At 40.7% G+C, this 12,988-nt stretch overlaps 1 protein-coding gene across 22 annotated transcripts in view; it reads right to left on the bottom strand.

The window, feature by feature from the left end:
* LOC137768857 (solute carrier family 40 member 1-like) overlaps nucleotides 1–12,988 on the bottom strand; it is a 76,723-nt gene that overhangs the window by 14,046 nt on the left and 49,689 nt on the right. For 19 of the 22 annotated variants that reach the window (XR_011074824.1, XR_011074832.1, XR_011074825.1 and 16 more), the window contains one exon: nucleotides 1,528–1,655. The exons of the other annotated variants lie outside the window; for them this stretch is intronic. The gene's annotated coding sequence lies outside the window, so the exon portion shown is untranslated. The remainder of the gene's footprint in view (nucleotides 1–1,527; nucleotides 1,656–12,988) is intronic. 22 annotated transcript variants of the gene reach the window in all.

Here is a 12,988-nt window from a genome sequence, read left to right as displayed (position 1 = left end):
TCACATGGATCTGAGAGCAGACTTGTCAACCTTTGAATCCAACACTGCCATTTCCCCAAAACAAGAGCTGCAAGAACTAGTTGATAATATATCAGAAAAACTACTTAATTCACCATGGTTACCAGGAAAACAGGGCCTATTTTCCAAAATGCAGCCAAATATATGCACCAAAATGAAAAAGAGGAAAAAAATTTAGCATGCATCTGGTTTTCCAGAAATGGTATATTAAAAATATATCAATATTCAAACACCATGTGCTTTCTTGAGTTTTTTTTTTTTTTTTAAGAATTATTTATTTATTTATTTTTGGCTGTGTTGGGTCTTCGTTTCTGTGCGAGGGCTTTCTCTAGCTGCGGCAAGCGGGGGCCACTCTTCATCGCGGTGCGCGGGCCTCTCACTATCGTGGCCTCTCTTGTTGCGGAGCACAGGCTCCAGACGCGCAGGCTCAGTAGTTGTGGCTCACGGGCCTAGTTGCTCCGCGGCATGTGGGATCTTCCCAGACCAGGGCTCGAACCCCTGTCCCCTACATTGGCAGGCGGATTCTCAACCACTGCGCCACCAGGGAAGCCCTTTCTTGAGTTTTTAACTCTTACTTTGTCCTCTTTTTTTTTCTGCTAGGGTGTTTTGGGTGGATAGATAATTTCTTACTGCCATGATACAGCTTGGGATTCTTAAGCATATCAAGCGAGCATATGCATGGAATACAATTTCTGCAAAGAAGAGATTAGCCAAAAAGCATCACTGGGACATCTACCAAGTGTAGGGTTCTGCCAGGAAAAGGGAGTTTCAGAAAACTGTCCTTCTCAGCTCCTGCCCACAAGGATTTGGGAATCTTATTTGGGGACAGAGCGCACATACCCTTGAAAGACAAGAGAGTATGGGATAAGAGCCAAATGTGTAGGGCAGACAATATACTGTTACAGAAATCTGGATGAGAGCCAAGTCACAGAGGGCTGGATTGTTCAGGGGGAACGTCACAGAACTGAGCCTGAGCTAGTTTCTGATGGCTGAGGAAGAGGGAGACAAGAATAAAGAAATGCCAGAAGGTGCAGGATTAGGAAAGAGAGAGTAAAACGATTTAGGTGGAACAGAAGCTCCAGGCAGGAAATAATGAGACCAAGTTATAAAAAGAACCTAAATGTCATGTTAAGAAATTTGGATTTTAGCCAGAGAGTAGCTAGAAAGCTACTGAATATTTTAGAGGAAAAAAAAAAATTACAGGGTAAAAGCAATTTATTTTTAGGGTTTAATTTTTTCAGTTTTCTTAATTTTGTTGAAAAGGAAATAAATTCACATCGTGTAAATTTAAAAGGTACAAAAGGTACTCAGTGAAAGGTCTCCCTCTGCTTCTGTCCCCTGCTGCCCATTTTTATCCCTGGAAGCAAATCAATGTTACCGATTTCCTATATATTCTTCCAAAGATATCTATGCATATGTTTTGCAAATGGAATACAGTCAGATTTACTTACCTTAAAAATGTAATTTAAAGATTATTTTATATGAATACATAAAAAGATTTCTCATTACCTTTTTAAAAAATAGATGGATTGGTACAAAAGAGCATAATTCTATTTCTTTTACACTTTGCTGCTCAGATCTTCTCCTTGGAGGCAACCCATTGTCTCTAGTTTCATATACATCCTTCTAGAGATATTCTAGGTATATGGAAACAAATAAACACAAACTCACACATCCTCCTCACCCCTTTAAAAATATACAAATAGGATGCATAATATACACTATCTCACCTTCTTTCTTTATTTTAAAATATTTCTTAGAAACCCAAATAAAGTCCTTACTTAAATTAATGGTCCAATCTCAACTTCCTGGTTTCAACAATGGATTATGGTTATGTATATCTTATCACTGGGGGAAGCTGGGTGAAGAGAGAGTTCCTGACCCACAGGAACTCTCTGTACAATTTTTGGAACTTCTTGGAAGTCTTAAAATATGTCAAAAAAAAAGTATTAAGAATATTCCTTAGCAATTATTTCAGATCAGTACATAAAAGCTTCCCTTTTTATAGATGCATAGTCATACTTTTCATGAATAAAATATTTAACTTGTCCCCTATGGAGCCAAGTATCTCAGATTTCCTTTAAATTCCTGAAAATTAATAACAGTGTCCAACCGTGTGTACTCAGACTTTGACTCAATGGTTAAGAGTGGGCTAGGTACCAAACTATGTAACCACAATAAAGACTGTAGTGGGAAATCAGGGGCTGGGAAATCAGGAGCTCCCAGTTCTCATTCTAGTCTTCTCACTAATGTTTGACTTGCAGTAGGTCACTTAACCCTCCTGTTTTGGCTCTCTCATCTGCTACATTGGGATTACCTACCTTGGTTACCTTTCAATTATCTTGAGGGTTAGACAAGATGATAGATGGAACATGACTTACTTAAGTTGAATCCACTATAAAAATAAAAGTTTGGCAAGTATGACTATCACCTATATCAGAATCCTCTACCTACAATCAGAAATAGGAGTTATCTCCACAGACATAAAGAACAGATTTGTGGTTGTCAAGGGGAAGGGGGGTGGGGAAGGGATGGAGTGGGAGTTTGGGGTTCGCAGATGCAAACTATTATGTATAGAATGGATAAACAACAATGTATAGCACAGAGAACTATACTCAGTATTTTGTAATAACCTATATGGGAAAAGAATCTGAAAAAGAATAAATAAATAAATAAATATATATATATATATATATATATACACACACACACATATATATATTATATATATAATACATAATATATATATAAAGCTGAATCCCTTTACTGTACACCTGAAACTAACACATTTTAAATCAACTATACTTCAATAAAAAATAAATTAATTTTTTAAAAAGACAAAAGAAAAGAATATAAAAAAGAATGCATATATGTAAAATGGAATCACTTTGCTATAGAGCAGAAATTAACACACATTGTAAATCAACTATACTTCAATAAAAAAAAAAAGAAATAGGAGTTATCTCATGGCAGATTTAGTCTCCCTTTGAGTGCCAAAGAAAGCTGCATCTTACCCCATATTATTTTTGATTTAAAATAAAATTATTTTCTGAGCGCTTCTGTTTTCTAATCCAGTCACTAATGACTGTCAGAAGGGGTGCCACACAGTAATAATGATAAATCAAACATTTGCATTTAATAGCCATTCTGCCTCACTTCAATGAACAGTTTAATAACCCATCTAACAGGTTGACTCCCTGGTATTAGTACATTTTGCAGGTAAATCATCCTGTTGGACACACCAAGAAGCAATTTTAGTTAACACCCAGACATTCTAAAGGGGTTTCACTCAAGCACGATACTCAAAGTATTGGCTTCCACCAATCAGAATGGCACAAAAAGACACACCCACGCTGGTTCACCTGGGCTGGAAAGCAGAGTGCAGGTTTTATTTTTGTTTCTTGTTTTCCCTGAAAGGGAACTTCAAGTTGAACTTCTCCAAGAACTAGACAATGTAGCCAACACCTATGTTTAAATTTTTCAAGGTAAACATTTTCTCCTCAGTATTCTATGGTGCAGAACTGGAAAAGATTCAATGCCTTTTTTCTAAGGAAATGTGTGGCTCCTTGTGCAGAGTTGCTTGCTGCATACAGCCTGCTCAAAGTGGGTGCCTATTATCCCAGTGGCAACACCAGCTTATTTAAATTTTCATGGCCTGCTGTTCACTGGGCCTGAACTGATGATACTAATCAGGTAAATGGTTATGCCCTGGGATCCAGGAGTTCTACTTCTCAGAATTTACCCTAAGGAAAGGATGGATGCTTTAAGGGAGGTATCAGCTCACTACGATCATCCTAGCTGCACTCCTCACGTATAGGGATGGGTCCCCAGCAGCCAGCAGCTCTATTCAGTCTGACCCACCACTGGCCCAGCTGATTGGACAAAGCATAGATTCCCAAGACAAAAAGAGCCAGTCGGAGTCTTTCTCCCAGAATTTGGAATTGGGATAAAGAGATTCCACTTCAGTCAAAAACAGACTCTTGTAAGATAGAGATATAATGTTGAAAGAGCGAAGGGACCCATCTTCTCCCGCCATGGCGCCTGAGTAACAGAAAAAGCTAGGCAATGGGAAAAAAATGAAGCCCACCCAGAGGGAAGCACCCAGAAGAGGCCCACCTGGCTACAGAGTCCATTCCTTTCCCTGGGCCCCTCGCCTTTCCTCCCTCTCTGTGACACTCCCTCTATCATCATCAAAAGTCCGTCAATTGACTGATGATAGGGAATTCCCTGGCAGTCCAGTGGTTAAGATTCCGTGCTTTCACTACCGAGGGCCCGGGTTCAATCCCTGGTCGGGGAATCCCACAAGACACACCGCGCAGTGCGGCCAAGGGGAAAAAAAAAAAAAAATGGCTGACGATAACTTGAATTGGTCTCTTGCAACTAAAGAATTTAACTAGAAAATAGCTCACCAAAATACTCATTGCAGCATGATTTGAGACTTGGAAGCAACCTCAATGTTCAGCAGCAGCAGAATCATTGTCAGTGCTGCCATACACAGGTGTGCAGCCTTTTAAAACACAGATTACAGGGCTTCCCTGGTGGCGCAGTGGTTGAGAATCCGCCTGCCAATGCAGGGGACACGGGTTCGAGCCCTGGGCTGGGAAGATCCCACATGCCGCGGAGCAACTACGCCCGTGAGCCACGACTACTGAGTCTGCGCGTCTGGAGCCTGTGCTCCGCAACAAGAGAGGCCACGACAGTGAGAGGCCCGCGCACCGCGATGAAGAGTGGCCCCCGCTTGCCCAACTAGAGAAAGCCCTCGCACAGAAACAAAGACCCAACACAGCCAAAAATAAATAAATAAATAAATAATTTAAAAAAAAAAACAAAACACATATTACATAGACCGTGTAGCAACAGGATTAAAGAGTTGTTAACTGATACAAGGATAAAGCAAAATTTTATGAGCACTTGGGTTGCAGCTATATACAAAATATGTCTAAAGATGGACAAAGGCTGGAAGAGAAGAGAAAACAGACCAGAAAAAGTAGATGTGGAAATATGAGGTGATAAATACATAAAATTGAACATGGCACTGGGAATGGAAATGAAAGTAAGGATGTGAATGGCCTATTGAATGAAACATTGACTGGAAAGGCGGCAATTCAAATCAGCTATGAGATTTCAAGTTTGGGTGATGGTATTTGGTGATATTAACACAAATAGAAAAGAAAGGGGAAGGAAGGGAAGGGAGGGAAAAACAAAAGAAGGAAAGAGGGAAAAGAGGAATATAACAGTCCTGGAACAAGGGCTCTGCTATTGTGGGAGAGTTAACATGCTTTGTTAGACACAGAATCATATCTGAACACAAACCTGAAGATCTTCTGGTTTTCATTCTACAAATGGAAAACCCGAGGTCCCCAGAGGTGAAGGCCATCTAGTTAAGACTTAACAGATCCAGGCTCTTAAAATTCAAGGCCAGTGGACTTCATATATACACCATACTGTCCATTGTTTCATAAAAGTATACAAAAACTGGACTAAAGCCAAGATATAATGGGTTTGATTTGCAGACCTTTCCTCATTGACCTATTAATAAATTAAGTTCTCATTTCAGTGTCAGATTCTTCCCTGAGAAACACTGCTATTTAAAAATATTGATTTCATGAAGTGATTATGGAGGTTGACAAGTTGTTCAGGTAACTGACCAAATAGCATTTTAAAACAATTTCCTTTCTTTCTTTCTTTTGCTGCGCCAGGTCTTAGCTGCAGCACACAGGATCTTTGTTGCAGCATGCATGTGGGGTCTTTGTTGTGACATGCACATGGGGTCTAGTTCCCTGACCAGGGATTGAACCCTGGGCCTCTGCATTGGGAACACGGAGTCTTAGCCACTGTGCCACCAGGGAAGTCCCAAAATAGTTTCCTTTCTAATAAAGATAGGTCAAGAGTTAGAAGTGAGGGCAAGACATATGAATGAAAGTTCCTCCCAGCAGGAGGCACTATAGCACATGGAATCAGACTACAGGGGCAAACCTTAGCTTTGCAGCTCTCACTAGCTACGAACTCTTGGATGAGTCTTAGGTGGTACGTAGTAGGTGCTCTATAAATGTCAGCTCTTATTATTAGCCAACTGAAAGGCAGGACTACTTGCCGTGACTGCTGGTTCCAGGTCAAGGCATTAGGGACCCTTGGGCAAGCGTGGAAGAGTCCAGTTAGGCAGACTAAGCCACACCAGGGCCTGGACATGCAGGCAAGCAAGTAAACAGATCAGATGAACTCTGAGCCACAGTTCACATTGGGTTTCCTAGAGAATATTCAAAGCTGAGTTTAAGGGGCAGGATGCCAGGACAGGAAATAATTGGAGAATACTCAGCTTAACCCTAGAAGAGAACTGAAGCAGGCCAACAATGGTGGTAGTTGGGGGGTGGGAAAGGATATAATAGAAAAAAAGAGTGCTCAGCACCATTCAGGACATAGGAAGAAAGCCGGTTACCTGGCGACATCAAATGGTAGGTTGGAGTTAGAGGCTTAGAGGTAACACTTGCTAAAAACTGTGCGGGGTCTAAAGTTTTACCCCATTTCCAAGCTTGCAAGTTACTCTTTCATGGACACTGGTAAAAGGCATGAGCCTCTTGGTCAGAGATTGAGGATTTTATTACATGTGGCAAAAGAAGTAGCCAGAGCTTTGTGTTGGTTTGCAGTGGTTCCCCATGTCCCCCGAATCCCACAGTGATGACACAAAGAACCCATCCAGGATGCTTGCCCATGCAGAGGGTTGCCATGGGAGAGGAACACTGACCTGGAGGGATTCACTGTTTTTATAGTGAGCAGTAGCAAACCTTTGTCTGGGAGGAGGCATTGCCTCTTCCCTGAAGGTCGCTTGCTGCACATATAACCCTGAATAATGGCCTGGACAAAGAGCCATCGGGGCCTTGCATTCTTGGCATACTCAGAAAGAACAGACAGGGAGGCCCAGTGCCCATGGCAGATTCTCTCTTTCAACAACCCTTTTAAACCAGGATGGAAACTTTAGTCAGGGTGAATTCAAAAATGAGGTGGAATTAAGTCAAAAGAAAGGAGACTGTAGAAGCGCAAAAGTGAGGTGCTGGAGAGAGCAGGTGAGTCAGAGGCTGGCTCTGGAGATAAGGAGAGACCCCAGACAGGGACGTTGGCCTTAGCCAGCATAGAAGTCATAAGAAAAGGTAAGATCTGCAAGGGAGAGAAGGCAGAGAGAGAAGGACTCACATAAAATGCCCAACTGAATCAGCAGATGCAAACTATTACATATAGGATGGATAAACAACAAGGTCCTACTGTATAGCACAGGGAACTATATTCAATATCCTGTGATAAATCATCATGGAAGAGACTATGAAAAAGAATATATATGGAGGATTAACCAAGATGGCGGAGTAGAAGCACGTGCTCTCACTCCCTCTTGCGAGAGCACCAGAATCACAACTGGCTGCTGGACAATCATCAACAGGAAGACACTGGACTTCACCAAGGAGGATACCCCACGTCCAAGGACAGAGGAGAAACCACAGTGAGACGGTAGGAGGGGCGCAATCAGAGTAAAATCAAATCCTATAACTGCTGGGTGGGTGACTCACAGACTGGCGAACACTTATACCACAGAAGTCCACCCACTGGAGTGAACGTTCTGAGCCCCACGTCAGGCTTCCCAACCTGGGGGTCCAGCAACAGGAGGAGGAATTCATACAGAATCAGACTTTGAAGCCTAGTGGGAATTGATTGCAGGACTTCGACAGGACTGGGGGAAACAGAGGCCCCACTCTTGGAGGGCGCACACAAAATAGTGTGTGCATCGGGACCCAGGGGAAGGAGCAGTGACACTGGGGGAGACTGAACCAGACATACCTGCTGGTGTTGGGGGGTCTCCTGCAGAGGCGGGGGATGGCTCTGTTTCACCGTGGGGACAAGGACACTGGCAGCGGAGGTTCTGGGAAGTACTCCTTGGCGTGAGCCCTCCCAGAGTCTGCCATTAGCCCCACCAAAGAGCCCAGGTAGGCTCCAGTGTTGGGTTGCCTCAGGCAAAACAACCAACAGGGAGGGAACCCAGCCCCACCCATCAACAGTCAAGTGGATTAAAGTTTTACGGAGATCTGACCGCCACAGCAACAGTCAGCTCTACCCACCTCCAGAGCCTCCCATCAAGCCTCTTAGATAGCCTCAACCACCAGAGGGCAGACAGCAGAAGCAAGAAAAACTACAATCCTGCAGCCTGTGGAACAGAAACCACATTTACAGAAAGATAGACAAGATGAAAAGGCAGAGGGCTATATACCAGATGAAGGAAAAAGAAAAAACCCCAGAAAAACAACTAAATGAAGCAGAGAGAAGGAACCTTCCAGAAAAAGAATTCAGAATAATGATAGTGAAGATGATCCAGGACCTCGGAATAAGAATGGAGGCAAAGATTGAGAAGATGCAAGAAATGTTTAACAAAGACCTAGAAGAATTAAAGAACAAACAAACAGAGATGACCAATACAATAACTGAAATGAAAACTACACTAGAAGGAATCAATAGTAGAATAACTGAGGAAGAAGAACGGATAAGTGACCTGGGAGACAGAATGGTGGAACTCACTGCTGCAGAACAGACTAAAGAAAAAAGAATGAAAAGAAATGAAGACAGCCTAAGAGACCTCTGGGACAACATTGAACGCAACAACATTCACATTATAGGGGTCCCAGAAGGAGAAGAGAAAGAGAAAGGACCAGAGAAAATATTTGAAGAGATTGTAGTCGAAAACTTTCCTAACATGGGAAAGGAAATAGCCACCCAAGTCCAGGAAGCGCAGAGAGTCCCATACAGGATAAACCCAAGGAGAAGCACGCCGAGACACATAGTAATCAAAGTGGCAAAAATTAAAGACAAAGAAAAATTACTGAAAGCAGCAAGGGAAAAATGACAAATAACATACAAGGGAACTCCCATAAGGTTAACAGCTGATTTCTCAGCAGAAACTCTGCAAGCCAGAAGGGATTGGCATGATATACTTAAAGTGATGAAAGGGAAGGACCTACAACCAAGATTACTCTACCCGGCAAGGATCTCATTCAGATTCGATGGAGAAATCAAAAGCTTTACAGACAAGCAAAAGCTGAGAGAATTCAGCACCACCAAACCAACTCTACAACAAATGTTAAAGGAAATTCTCTAAGTAGGAAACACAAGAGAAGAAAAGGCCCTACAAAAACAAACCCAAAACAATTAAGAAAATGGTCATAGGAACATACATATCGATAATTACCTTAAACGTGAATGGATTAAATGCTCCAGCCAAAAGACACAGGCTTGCTGAATGGATACAAAAACAAGACCCATATATATGCTGTCTACAAGACACCCACTTCAGACCTAGGGACACATACAGACTGAAAGTGAGGGGATGGAAAAAGATATTCCATGCAAATGGAAATCAAAAGAAAGCTGGAGTAGCTACACTCATATCAGATAAAATAGACTTTAAAATAAAGAATGTTACAAGAGACAAGGAAAGACACTACATAATGATCAAGGGATCAATCCAAGAAGAAGATATAACAATTATAATTATATATGCACCCAACATAGGAGCACCTCAATACATAAGGCAACTGCTAACAGCTATAAAAGAGGAAATTGACAGTAACAAAATAATAGTGGGGGACTTTAACACCTCACTTACACCAATGGACAGATCATCCAAAATGAAAATAAATAAGGAAACAGAAGCTTTAAATGACACAATAGACCAGATAGATTTAATTGATATTTATAGGACATTCCATCCAAAAACAGCAGATTACACGTTCTTCTCAAGTGCACACGGAACATTCTCCAGGATAGATCACATCTTGGGTAACAAATCAAGCCTCAGTAAATTTAAGAAAATTGAAATCATATCAAGCATCTTTTCTGACCACAACGCTATGAGACTAGAAATGAATTACGGGGGAAAAAACGTAAAAAACACAAACACATGGAGGCTAAACAATACGTTACTAAATAACCAAGAGATCACTGAAGAAATCAAAGAGGAAATCAAAAAATACCTAGAGACAAATGACAATGATAACACGACGACCCAAAACCTATGGGATGCAGCAAAAGCGGTTCTAAGAGGGAAGTTTATAGCTATACAAGCCTACCTGAAGAAACAAGAAAAATCTCAAGTAAACAATCTAACCTTACACCTAAAGAAACTAGAGAAAGAAGAACAAACAAAACCCAAAGTTAGCAGAAGGAAAGAAATCATCAAGATCAGAGCAGAAATAAATGAAATAGAAACAAAGAAAACAATAGCAAAGATCAATAAAACTAAAAGCTGGTTCTTTGAGAAGATAAACAAAATTGATAAACCATTAACCAGACTCATCAAGAAAAAGAGGGAGAGGACTCAAATCAATAAAATCAGAAATGAAAAAGGAGAAGTTACAACAGACACCGCAGAAATACAAAGCATCCTAAGAGACTACTACAAGCAACTTTATGCCAATAAAATGGACAACCTGGAAGAAATGGACAAATTCTTAGAAAGGTATAACCTTCCAAGACTGAACCAGGAAGAAGCAGAAAATATGAACAGACCAATCACAAGTAATGAAATTGAAACTGTGATTAAAAATCTTCCAACAAACAAAAGTCCAGGACCAGATGGCTTCACAGGTGAATTCTATCAAACATTTAGAGAAGAGCTAACACCTATCTTTCTCAAACTCTTCCAAAAAATTGCAGAGGAAGGAACACTCCCAGACTCATTCTATGAGGCCACCATCACCCTGATACCAAAACCAGACAAAGACACTACAAAAAAAGAAAATTACAGACCGATATCACTGATGAATATGGATGCAAAAATCCTCAACAAAATACTGGCAAACAGAATCCAACAACACATTAAAAGGATCATACACCACGATCAAGTGGGATTTATCCCAGGGATGCAAGGATTCTTCAATACACGCAAATCAATCAATGTGATACACCATATTAACAAATTGAAGAATAAAAACCATATGATCATCTCAATAGATGCAGAAAAAGCTTTTGACAAAATTCAACACCCATTTCTGATAAAAACTCTCCAGAAAGTGGGCATAGAGGGAACCTACCTCAACATAATAAAGGCCATATATGACAAACCCACAGCAAACATCATTCTCAACGGTGAAAAACTGAAAGCATTTCCTCTAAGATCAGGAACGAGACAAGGATGTCCACTCTCACCACTATTATTCAACATAGTTCTGGAAGTCCTAGCCACGGCAATCAGAGAAGAAAAAGAAATAAAAGGAATACAAATTGGAAAAGAAGAAGTAAAACTGTCACTGTTTGCGGATGACATGATACTATACATAGAGAATCCTAAAACTGCCACCAGAAAACTGCTAGAGCTAATTAATGAATATGGTAAAGTTGCAGGATACAAAATTAATGCACAGAAATCTCTTGCATTCCTATACACTAACGATGAAAAATCTGAAAGAGAAATTATGGAAACACTCCCATTTACCATTGCAACAAAAAGAATAAAATACCTAGGAATAAACCTACCTAGGGAGACAAAAGACCTGTATGCAGAAAACTATAAGACACTGATGAAAGAAATTAAAGATGATACCAACAGATGGAGAGATATACCATGTTCTTGGATTGGAAGAATCAATATTGTGAAAATGACTATACTACCCAAAGCAATCTACAGATTCAATGCAATCCCTATCAAATTACCAATGGCATTTTTTATGGAACTAGAAGAAAATAATCTTAAAATTTGTATGGAGACACAAAAGACCCCGAATAGCCAAAGCAGTCTTGAGGGAAAAAAACAGAGCTGGAGGAATCAGACTCCCTGACTTCAGACTATACTACAAAGCCACAGTAATCAAGACAATATGGTACTGGCAGAAAAACAGAAACATAGATCAATGGAACAAGATAGAAAGCCCAGAGATAAACCCACGCACCTATGGTCAACTAATCTATGACAAAGGAGGCAAAGATATACAATGGAGAAAAGACAGTCTCTTCTATAAGTGGTGCTGGGAAAACTGGACAGCTACATGTAAAAGAATGAAATTAGAATACTCCCTAACACCATACACAAAAATAAACTCAAGGGGCTTCCCTGGTGGCGCAGTGGTTGAGAATCTGCCTGCCAATGCAGGGGACACGGGTTCGAGCCCTGGTCTGGGAAGATCCCGCATGCCGCAGAGCAACTAGGCCCGTGAGCCACAATTGCTGAGCCTGCGCATCTGGAGCCTGTGCTCCGCAACAAGAGAGGCCGCGATAGTGAGAGGCCCGCGCACCGCGATGAAGAGTGGCCCCCACTTGCCACAACTGGAGAAAGCCCTCGCACAGCAGCGAAGACCCAACACAGCCAAAAATAAGTAAATAAATAAATAAATAAAATTAAAAAAAAAAAAAAAGTCCTGTAGAAAAAAATAAATAAATAAATAAATAAATAAACTCAAAATGGATTAGAGACCTAAACGTAAGACTGGACACTATAAAACTCTTAGAGGAAAACATAGGAAGAACACTCTTTGACATAAATCACAGCAAGATCTTTTTTGATCCACCTCCTAGAGTAATGGAAATAAAAACAAAAATAAACAAATGGGATCTAATGAAACTTCAAATCTTTTGCACAGCAAAGGAAACCATAAATAAGACGAAAAGACAACCCTCAGAATGGGAGAAAATATTTGCAAACGAATCAACGGACAAAGGATTAATCTCCAAAATATATAAACAGCTCATTCAGCTCAATATTAAAGAAACAAACACCCCAATCCAAAAATGGGCAGAAGACCTAAATAGACATTTCTCCAAAGAAGACATACAGACGGCCACGAAGCACGTGAAAAGCTGCTCAACATCACTAATTATTAGAGAAATGCAAATCAAAACTACAATGAGGTATCACCTCACACCAGTTAGAATGGGCATCATCAGAAAATCTACAAACAACAAATGCTGGAGAGGGTGTGGAGAAAAGGGAACCCTCTTGCAC

The sequence above is a fragment of the Eschrichtius robustus genome, chromosome 8 (assembly GCF_028021215.1).
Source record: "Eschrichtius robustus isolate mEscRob2 chromosome 8, mEscRob2.pri, whole genome shotgun sequence".
Classification (NCBI taxonomy): domain Eukaryota; kingdom Metazoa; phylum Chordata; class Mammalia; order Artiodactyla; family Eschrichtiidae; genus Eschrichtius; species Eschrichtius robustus.
This window is presented reverse-complemented; position numbering and strand designations above follow the sequence as displayed.